Source organism: Schistocerca cancellata, chromosome 4, assembly GCF_023864275.1.
Source record: "Schistocerca cancellata isolate TAMUIC-IGC-003103 chromosome 4, iqSchCanc2.1, whole genome shotgun sequence".
NCBI lineage: Eukaryota > Metazoa > Arthropoda > Insecta > Orthoptera > Acrididae > Schistocerca > Schistocerca cancellata.
Genome location: NC_064629.1, coordinates 177536153 through 177548166, shown reverse-complemented (window position 1 = coordinate 177548166; position 12014 = coordinate 177536153). Strand labels below are relative to the sequence as shown.

The following is a 12014-nucleotide window of genomic DNA, read 5'->3' as shown; positions in this document are numbered from 1 at the left end:
ATTGTCTATGCTGTTACCAAGTTTCACCCTTTCTTGTATGGCACGAAGTTTCAGTTAATCACTGACCATAAGCCGTTAATATCGTTATTTGGCCCTGCCTCTCAGATTCTGGATAGGGCAGCCCACAGACTACAGAGCTGGGCCTTGTTCCTCTCTAAGTACCATTATGATATTCATTTTCGCCCTACCAGACAGCATGCCAACACAGACACTCTTTCCCGTCTTCTGGTGGGCCCGGATCCTAAGTTCGATTGAGAGGAGATTATGTGTTTTCATTTGGATAAGACGTCCCACCAAGCGGTTGATGGCTTCCCAATCACTAGTTCTAGAGTCACCAGGGAAATGGCAGCTGACCCAGTTCTCTGGCAAGTAGTTCGCCTCATTCAGCAGGGGTGGTCATCCCGACCTCCAGGCCGGGCCTCGGACCCTCTTCATAATTATTTTGTTCTACGAGACCGCCTCTCCATCTTGGAAGGAGTTCTGCTTCTGGCTACCGATGACACAGCTCCTCACATGGTTGTTCCTGCAAGTTTGCGAAGGGAAGTCCTCACGTTATTACATGAGGGGCACTGGGGTGTTTCCCGTACTAAAACCTTGGCTCGCTGACATGTGCACTGGCCCGGTATTGACACAGAAATTGAGCACTTGGTGGCCGCCTGTTCCCAGTGTGCGAGCCAACAGGCATCTCTCAGGTCAGCGTTCTCTTCATGGACGCCTGCAACCCAGGCATGGGAACGTGTTCACATCGATTTTGCGGGCCCGTTTCTCAATGGCTTTTGGCTCATTGTCATTGATGCTTATTCCCAATTTCCATATGTGGTTCGCTGCTCCTCAACCACTTCAGAGGTTGTAATCCAGGCACTAGCAAAAATCTTTTCTGTGGAAGGTCTGCCAGTCACCCTGGTCTCGGACAATGGACCTCAGTTTATGTCGCAGACCTTCCAGGATTTTTGTAGGCGCTTCGGTATTCGGCACGTTTGCTCTCCCCCCTTTCATCCACAATCAAATGGGGAAGCCGAGCACATGGTGCGCACATTTAAGACACAGGTGAAAAAGTATGTGCACGAATTTCCTGCAGAGGCGGCGTTGACATTTTTCCTGACGGCATACCGGACCACACCTATGGGAGAACGCAGCCCCGCAGAGCCCCTCCACGGGCGCCAACCTAGGACTCCGCTGCACCTCCTTTGGCCCGGTCCTCGCCAGTCTTCGCAAAACAGAGTACCCGGCTTTCCACCGGGTATGTCGGTCTGGGCACGTGGGTTTGGTCGCAATCCACGTTGGATACCAGCGGTGGTCCTGCGCTGAAATGGCTGCCAGCTCTATACCTTGCAGATGGTGGACCAGGAGGTATGTCATCACCAAAATCAGCTACGTCCACGTTTGGGCACCCACCCTCCGACCCCTCGGGCACCGGCTTCCCCATTGCCGGCACCTGTGTTGGTTTCTCAGGGGACACTACCACCCCTCCCCCCTGTGATTCTGCCGCACTGTGATGGCTCTCAGCCTTGGCAGCCTCCAGTAGCTCCAGCACTGGCATCGCCATCGTTCGCGATGCCCCAGTGAGAGCCGGCCCCCTTGCACGCCCGGTTTCTCAGCAGGCTGGTTCACCTGTGGTCATCCCTTCCCCATCGTCCCCGCCACTGGGTCTTGCCCCTCCCGGGGTGGACTAGGATCCAGAGTTCGACGGCCTGTCTCCCATTCTGTCCTGGGTTCCGGTGGTGGGACGACGGGGGCCTCTTCATGTGGGTCACTTCCAGCCGTATTTGAAGGTTCCGGCTCGAGGGTTGGCAGATCCCCTAGACTCCAGCCTTCCAATGGACGTGGAGGTCATCACTCCTGCACGACGCTCCACCTTCTGACGCAGTGGATCACAGTGGCTTCACCCCCTGAAGGAGGAAGAGTGCAGTAGCCACCAGAAAGATCGCAGGAGGCGCACATCGGCACGGTGCGTCACGGACGGTAGTTGCCGCAAATAGAGTCCCGTCCACCAGAGGGCACGCGAGAATTCGGCCGCGACCTCTGCCAGCGGAACAACAACAACAACAACAACTCAGGCAGCATGGGCCGTGCCCAGTCAGTTCACATCGGGCATGCCTATGAGACAGTTCTCGGTCTACTCTGAAGTGCGACGGAAAACGTGAACCGTGTTACTACACTAGGTATAAGATGAACAGCAGAATGAGTGGTTCCAATCTTACCTGGAAAACAGGGTGCAGAAGGGAAAACAAAGTGCAAAAGGTGGAGATGGCTTATATATCTGCTGACACCAAATTTTTTAGTAAAGTAATTATCTACAAAAAACATATAAACATAGGTGTTCCTCAGAGTTGTATATTTTATCCAGTACTGTTCTTAATGTATATACACTATGTGATCTAAAGTATCTGGACACTACCAAAAACATAAGTCTGTCATATTAGGTGCATTGTGCTGCCACCTACTGCCAGGTACTCCATATCAGCGACCTCAGTAGTCATTAGACATCGTGACAGAGCAGAATGGGGCACTCCACAGAACTCACGGACTTTGATCGTGGTCAGGTGATTGGGTGTCACTTGTGTCATACGCCGTACATGAGATTTTCACACTCCTAAACATCCCTAGGTCCACTGTTTCCAATGTGATAGTGAAGCGGAAACATGAAGAGATTCATACAGCACAAAAGCATACTGGCCAACCTCATCTGCTGACTGACAGAGATCGCCAACAGCTGCAGAGGGTCATAATGTGTAATAGTCAGACATCTATCCAGATCATCACACAGGAATTCCAAACTGCATCAGGATCCACTGCAAGTGCTATGACAGTTAGGTGGGAGGTGAGAAAACTTGGATTTCATGGTCAAGCAGCTGCTCATAAGCCACACATCACGCCGGTAAATCACAAACGACGTGTCACTTGGTGTAAGGAGCATAAACATTGGATGATTGAACAGTGAAAAATTCTTGTGTGGAGTGACAAATCATGGTACACAATGTGGCAATACAATGACAGAGTGAGGGTATGGTGAATGCCGGGTGAACGTCATATGCCAGCGTGTGTAGTGCCAACAGTAAAATTCGGAGGTGTTGGTGTTATGGTGTGGTCATGATTTTCATGGAGGGGGCTTGCACCCATTGTTGTTTTGCATGGCACTATCACAGCACAGGCCTACATTGACATTTTAAGCACCTTCTGCTTCCCACTGTTGAAGAGCACTTCGGATGTGGCGACTGTATCTTTCAACATGATTGAGCTCCTGTTCATAATGCATGGCCCATGGTGGAGTGGTTACATGACAATAACATCCCTGTAATGGACTGGCCTGCACAGAGTCCTGACTTGAATCCTATAGAACACCTTTTGATGTTTTGGAATGCCAACTTCGTGCCAGGCCTCACCAACCGACATCGATACCTCTCCTTACTCCTTACTTCAAACACAAGACGATCCAGTCTGAAATCAATTTGAGGTCTCCATAGCTCTTCAACAAAGCAAACCGCTATTTGTATTGCTTCTTTAAATGTTTTACAATGTCTCAGTCTTCCTGCTGCCCAACTGCATGTGGTATAATACATGATAAAATTGAGTGCATCACCTTGTATTCACAGTTTGCTACGGTTACTTTGTCAGAGTCACTCCAGGGTCATTGTTATGCCCCATGGAGGACTGTAGGTTTACTTCTTTCCTCTGGAATGGCGATGGGTGAAGGAAAACTGAGGAGCCAGGAGCCCACTACAGACAACATTTCATAAGGGATCTGGTCCAGGATGAGCAGTGTTGGGTTGTGGGGTCATCATGGTTAGCAGGTGGTCAGTACTCGTAGCCATGGCCCAGTTACATTTACATAACTTTATTCATATCAAAATACATACATACACTCTAATGAGTAATGCCCTGGTGGCCTATTGACTCGAACAAGGCATGAAAGAACTGCTACTGGTGACAACACAACCCCAACCTACAGAAAAGAACCACTTTTACTCTGCACAGCCAGCTGTATTTGTGGCCAACAACCGGTGTGTGTAGGATAAGTGGATTTGGGATGCATGTGCAGTGCTGGGAGCTGAAAGTTCACTTACTCTGCTTCTGTGCTCTTACAAAACTAATGAGAAATGTACCCCAGGTTCAATGGCAAAGGCTAAAGTCAACCAGAAATGAACTTAATATATTATCTTGTACCTCTTTGAACAGCTATCAGCGTCATTCACCTGTAAAACTACTCTGATCAGCCAGGACATTATGAACACTGACCTGCTATCAATATAAACCCAACCATGTGACAGCAGCATCACCTAATGAGGGATGACTTCTAGTCAGACACGTTCAGTGCATGTAGCATCAGTGAGCATGCTGTCTGTGTGTAGAATGGAGAAGGCATGCAATCTATCTGAGTTTGACCAATGGCAGATTGTGATGGTTCTGAGGCTTGACACAAGCATTTTGGAAAATGCATGACTTGTTGGGTGTTTGAGGAGTGCTGTGGTGACTGTCTTCATTACATGACAAAACCAAGTTGAAAGGACAGTCAGATGTCTTGGGGCTGGGCAGCCATTCCTCATTACAGATTTCAGCCATCACAGGCTGGGCAGATTGTAAAACATGACAGGTGGCAAACTGTGGCAGAAATAACATCAGACTTTAATTGTGAGTAGAGTACAAATGTGTGTGAACACACAGTGCACCGAACACTCCTAACAATGGGCTTCTGCAGCTGACGACCCATGCATGTGCCAATGTTAACACCATGACGACAGCAACCACAATTGAAATGGGCATGTGACCATTGGCACTGGAGATTGGTGCTTTGGAAGAGTATGGTCTGATGAATCCCAATATCTTTTTCGTCATGCCAATGGGAGGGCCCAAACTCACTGTCTTCCACCTGAACAGCTCTTTGACACCTGTACCACGTGATGGAGTCAAGCTGGTGGTGGCTCCATTATACTCTGGTGAACATTCACATGGGCATCCATGGGTCCAGTGGAGCTTGTGCAGGGCAAGATGATGGCCAAGGAGCATCATACACTGGTTGCAGACCACCTACACCCCTTCATGATGATCATGTTTCCCAATGGCAGTGGCGTTTTTCAACAACATAATGCACTATATCACGAAACTAGGAGTGTGATGGAGTGGTTCAAGGAGCACAGTGGTGAGTTCCAATTGATGTGCTGGCTGATCAGTAGATATGAGTGGCTGCTAGAGCAATCTGAAGATCATTGTACTAGCTTCTCTGTTTTGATACAGCACAAATGAGACTATTGTTGTGCATAGTAGAGAAATCCAAGTATTAACATCAAACATCAGTAAGACAGAAACCATTTAATATTTTGAACATTGTTACCATTTAATATTTTGAACATTGTTAAGCTGCTGTATGAAAAGATATGTTGGATTAACACACTGCATAATGAAGATGTAATTTGACTTGAAGGTGGGCCATTCAGTGCATATTATATGAAGTGTGATGGTAGAGTGGAAAGACACACATGTATGAGAAGTCCAACTGCTCTGAAATATCATATCCAGCAACTGAAGGAATGAGTCAAAGTGGATAAGCACCTTCACCCCCTAAAATATTATGAACAATTATGCTGCATGGTATTGCTGACCAAACTTTATGAGGATAGTAATTACATTACTTATAAGAAACTAATGATCTTTTATAGCTGCAGTTGTTCAGAATCCAGCATCAAAGTAATTTCAAATTATGTGAAGTACAAAAAACAAAATTTAGTTCATTTCAAGAGAAACAAAAGATCAAATTTGAAATATTTAAAAGGGTATATCAGAGGACAATAACAGAGTTCAAGACAACAGATCAGATGTTCACTACTGGAACATTCAAGCATGGGCTCTGGAAATGGCTAGGGTAATTTCTCTGGCAGTTTTAAAGCTTATTTGTATTTTCTCATTTGCTTTAAATAAGAATATAACATTTTGTCCAGACAAATCACTATGGTTATGGTTCACAAAGAGGTCTATGAAAACCATATTAAGATGCACGCATCAGGATATTTTGTGGTCATTAAGGACAAATACATAAGTAAGGAGAACTTGTATGGGATAGCCAGCAAGAGCCAATTTTTTTTTTATATTCTTCAACTCTGTCATACAGAGAGAAGAAATAAACAACAGTAGTACTGTCTGTTAATAGGTCCACACACAGTTACACAAGAGATGTGAGTGTATCCATGGAATGTCGATTGGCAAACAAGTTTTACTGCAAATTTATTAGCAGGAAACAAAGGGTTTACTTGATATGCAGGTTTCAAAGAAACAAGAAGCATTGTGACTACAGAGCATCCATTCTGAAGTGATTAAAAGTAGAAAAATGACCAAAGAGCATTATTAAAAGCTTTCATATATTCTGTTGTTGGTAAAAATGTTGATGAGAAAGGTCTATTACTTCGCGATCATCAGGAGACAAAAGACTACAGACTGATTGATGAATATTTTCCCAATAAGTATATTATGTTAAAGATGTTGCCACCAATGACAGCTTAATAACTGGGGACTTCAGGATGTATATTTTTTTAGACAGTACAAGCTGTATGCTAGATCACTTGTGATTTTACACAATTCCAAATTTACAAACTGCAGGTCACATAACATGACCAACATTTCATCACTCATCGTTACTGTTATCTAGAACCAACTTCCTGCACCTAGATACAGAGCTGTGCTAGCATATGCATAGCAAATCTTTGGTTATTGAGTTAATATTGCTGCTGCATATTTTCATAATGTGATCGCGGAGGATACTGAACAACCGCAGTGTGGATACATAAAAAAATGATACAGAATGTCCACGTGTAGCCCTTGTCAAGTGTGGTTACTGTTCCATTCCACTATACTTCAATTACTTCATTTTTAACCCAAATTTGCACTTTGATGATGATTAAGAGCAACACAACAACTTCTATTTTTTTATATGGAATATGACATTGTAAGTGCCTGTATGTGTCAACATTCATTGTTTCAAGCAAATGTTTAGTTTTTCACCAAATAATGACTCATTTACAACTCTTGTGAATGTGCTGGTCATAACTGTTAAATAATATTGTTTCTTCAGTGACTTGTAGGTTTTAGAGTAATAAACATTCAAATACTGACTGCAAAAAAATTGAAAGTTTTATACATAAATGATTTTTATGAGTGATAGAACAGACACATTTCCATATTTTAAAATAATTTTCATTCAGTTTCAGCTCTTTGAGCTAGGGTACACTTCCCCTGTAAGAATCAAATCTATTACAAATATTATATTCTGAAAGTATCGACATTGCTAACATAAGATGCTCAAACCTTTGTTATCTTATATGATGTCTGATAATAGTCACACAAGACTTTAAATTGCAAGAATTAATTGTTGCTTAAGTTTCTCTGCTATTGAGCTGTGTTACTGAAATTCCTATTCAGTTTACCATCAATTGATAAGAAATGATAATGGAAGATTTTAGATATTTTTGCAATGTCAATTACATTTGTTTTCCCATTTCATTTAATTTGTATATGGCCATTTCTTTTGTTTCCTCAATACTGTCCCCATCTTATCCGCTATTCATTTAATTATATTCTGAGAGTTATGTATCCTATCAGTATAGTTCATATTTATAGTGTCTGTAATTATCACTTAAGACCTTATGGCATTTTCTGTAATGAGGTGCTGCATATGGCTCTCAACTAGAGGCCTGCAGGCATATGGTCAATGTGTGTAAAATTCATTCAGCTGCAGTGTGTGAGAGAGGGAAGTCTGTTTCCCCTAACAACACAACTACATACATTTGGTGTATAGCCACACAAATCGAACTTGTTTGCACTCAGTCTCATGTATACTGTGGAGTCGAAGTGCATGCAGGGACGATGCATTTTCTTTACTCATCACTACGTCCCATACTATGTTGAGATGTACCCAACCACCAATTTTTTCTTTAGCAATGTGGAAGAGCTGTGCACATATTGGGTCACAGTCAGTGAATGCTCTTCTGTGTGATGATGAGTGAGGGAACTACTGGTTGGTAAAATCAAACTGCATGAAAAAGAGTGACAGGGAATGGATGCCACATGGTGCTCCAGTCTCAATCGTGGCATTATGTTTGATACAACTTCTGCTTGCTTGTATCACTACTTTGATTGTATAGTGCATACATCTGTGGAAAGAAGTCATCCAAAAGGGATATGATTGTCTGTACAACAGCATTATATTCATCTTATCCTGCCAATTATAGTTCTTCACGAGTTGTATGAATGATGCAAATAGAGTAATAACTCTAAATTTCTTGTGTATCAGTTTTCACAATTTTTGTCTTAATATCTTCTAGTGCCAAAATAAGTCAACAGTCACCTCCTAGCCTGCTAGTAGACACTTTCACAGCAAGCCCATCTACAAATGAGGCATTCACAAAAATATACACTGATGAGAGAAAACTTTATGACCACCTCCTTAATAACTTATTTGTCCATCTTTTGAATGAAACACACCACTGATTCTACATATCAGGGATCCAAAATTTTGCTGGTAGGCATGTGGAGGCATATGGCATTAGATGTCTATGCACTGGTCATATATAATTCACATAAACAAAGGGCCGCTGATTTGCATATATGGTAATGGCAACTGATAGCGACCCAGATGGGTTCCATAGGATTTACATCAGGCGAATTTGTTCCCTGAGACATCTACATCAGTTCACTATAATGCTCCTCAAACCATTGTAGCAAAGTTCTGGCTCTGAGACATGGACAATTATACTGGTGAAAGATGACATCGCCGTCGGGGAAGACATCAAGCATGAAGGGGTGCAGATGGTTCACAGCTGTCAATGCATATTCAATTACTACCACATGTCCCATTCAAGCACAGGAGATAGTCTGTCATAGCATAATACTGCCCCCACCAGGCTGCATCCATGTTGTGCTGCATCTTTCGAGCTGCTGTTGACCTCCATATGAAGATGGCCATCAACCTGGTGTAGCAAAAATGTGATTCATTCAAAGAGTCAACACATTTTCATTGATTGATGGTCTATCCCAATGGTCCCATGCCCACTGCATTTGTGACTGGTGAAGTTGTTGGGTCAACATGTGAACACATAGGGGTGGTCTACTGTGGAGCACCATGTTCAACAACGAACGATGAATGGCGTGCTTCACAACATTTGCACCAGAATTGTTCTTTCAGCAGAGATGCTGCAGATCATCACCTATCCTACTTTACAGAGCAGACAAGGCTCTGAACCCTGCATTCTGTCAAGGGTCGCGGGCATCTGACCATTTAGCATCTAGCGGTAGTTTCATTGTCCTTCTACCTCTTACCATATTTATATTTATGCCAGTAGGATGTGAACATATGACCAGTTTTGCCATTTTCAAGATACTGACTCACAGGCTCTGCATAATAGTAATCTGCCCTGTGTCAAAGTTGCTTATCTCAATGGATCTTCCCACTTGCAGCCCACATCTTTGTTATCTACATCTACATCTACATTTATACTCCGCAAGCCACCCAACGGTGTGTGGCGGAGGGCACTTTACGTGCCACTGTCATTACCTCCCTTTCCTGTTCCAGTCGCGTATGGTTCGCGGGAAGAACGACTGTCTGAAAGCCTCTGTGCGCGCTCTAATCTCTCTAATTTTACATTCGTGATCTCCTCGAGAGGTATAAGTAGGGGGAAGCAATATATTCGACACCTCATCCAGAAACGCACCCTCTCGAAACCTGGCGAGCAAGCTACACCGCGAAGCAGAGCGCCTCTCTTGCAGAGTCCGCCACTTGAGTTTGTTAAACATCTCCGTAACGCTATCACGGTTACCAAATAACCCTGTGACGAAACGCGCCGCTCTTCTTTGGATCTTCTCTATCTCCTCCGTCAACCCGATCTGGTACGGATCCCACACTGATCCCCTATCCATGTTTGCTCTGCTTAGATATCTTTGCTACCACATTATGTGCCTGCAATGCCACCAGGTGGCATTCAACATCACAGTTGGTAGTGGCCATAATATTTTGGCTTATCAGTGTATATTGTTGTACAACTGCTTTCCTGTATTCTGGCTAGGAAAGCTGCTCACAGCTGGAAGCAAACTGAATTTGAAGATGTTACATTATGTTTTCTTTTTTCCTGCTGAATGCCCCAGACAGGCTATATTAATTTACCCACCAAACACTAAACTAGTGCTTTCCTGAAAAAGTGTAGGTAATAGATTTTCAGATTACACCTAAAGTTAGAGCAAAGGGATTATGTAAACTGTGATCTAACGAAAGCCTGACATTACCATCAGAAATAAATAAAGACAGAAAAATTTCACTGGAAGTAGTTGTGAGATAGCTCAGCTACTAAGAGTACTGCCCACAAAATGCAAGGGCCAAGTTCCTGTCCCAGTCCAATACACAGTTTTAATTAGTCAAGAAATTTTAAATTTAATCTAGTCTCCTAAAGATGGATATGAACTTTTGAAACAGATAGATTCAAATTATAAATCCACAAAAGTGACATTTTATTGTCCTTTTGTAACCAACTGACAATTATTTTGCAATTTATTTCCATTAAAATACCAATTTAAATACATTTTCCTATAGTATGAATGCATGGTTTAATGGAGATACGAATTAAAAAATTTTCTTGGGTTCCATCCGCGTCAGTTGGTTAAAATCCTGCGAGCTTTCTACTGAGCTCTCCGCAGTTATTGTCAAGTGGTAAGAATGACTGCTGTATTGCTGTGGACGTCTCATTATATAGCCACGCTGCTGGCTGTGATGTCACTAGTGCTCTCTTCCTCACCATATATGATAATGTTTTCATCCCGCATCCATCGCGGCTGTTTTAACCTCGCGATGGCTGGGTCCCAGGCTATGCTGAGCTGCAAACTGCCGACCTTTTTGATGGTGTTTTCAGAGGTTTTTATTTGAATAGCTTCTTTTATGATGCTATCCCAAAATACCTTCGTCCTCATAATGACAGATGTTTCGTTGAAAAGAATTTGGTGTCCATTTTCTAAGCCATGTTCTGCCACGGCTGATTTTTCTGGATAGCGTAGGCGTAAGTACCTCTCGTGTTCCATCTGACATTGCTCCACAGTGCGTCCTGTCTGGCCAACATAGTAACAGCCACACTGACATGGTATCTTGTAAACGCCAGACATTCTAAGCCCTAGATCGTCCTTCACAGGCCTCATGAGCTGTCAAATTTTTGCTGTGGGCCTGAACACCGATGAAATGTTATATCTCTTCAGGAGCCGGCTAATCTTCCCTGACATAGTACCACAGAAAGGCACAAACACAAGTTTCTTACTTTATTCTTTGGTGGTGTTCTCTTCTCTGTTGATGTGTTTCTTGCGTGTCACACCAGATATAGCCTGTGATACCTGTCCGTGGCTGTACCCGTTTTCCCCGAAGACTTTTTGGAGGTGGCTCAGTTCTAGTGGCAGACTTTCAGTGTCTGAGATGACTTAAGCATGATGGATGAGGGTATTCAGAACACAATTTTTTGTGCTGGATGGTGGTGGCTGAGAGGGTGCACATACCGATCAGCATTTGTTGGTTTCCTGTAGACACTGTGGTTGAGGCACCCATTGGTTTTCTGTTGAACGAGGACGTCAAGGAAGGGTAATGCACCATTTGTCTTGACTTTCATCGTAAACTTGATGTGGCCGTGAATACTGTTCAGGTGTTCAAAGAATTCTCCCAGTTTTTCACGACCATTGAGCCAGATGATAAAAGTGCCATCAACATAATGATAAAAGCAACTTGGCTTAGCTGGAGCCATGTCCAAGGCAATGTCTTCAAATTTTTCCATAAAAAAGTTGGCTATGGATGGAGCTAATGGGCTTCTGATAGCCACACCGTCCAATTGGTCAAAATACTGGCTGCCATGTAGGAAATACGACGATGCCAAGGTGTGCTTAAACAGTCTGGGAGAGGAGATCTATACAGTCTTTGGCTGGAACACGTGTAAACAGGGAGACCACATCAAAACTAATCATTATATCTCCTCACATCAAGAACACCAACTATTTTATCAACAGAA

The 12014-nt window shown here is 43.4% G+C and overlaps 1 protein-coding gene across 1 annotated transcript in view; it reads right to left on the bottom strand.

The window, feature by feature from the left end:
* The window catches only part of LOC126185214 (serine-rich adhesin for platelets-like), a 504218-nt gene that overhangs the window by 61334 nt on the left and 430870 nt on the right, over positions 1-12014 (bottom strand). The window lies entirely within an intron of this gene.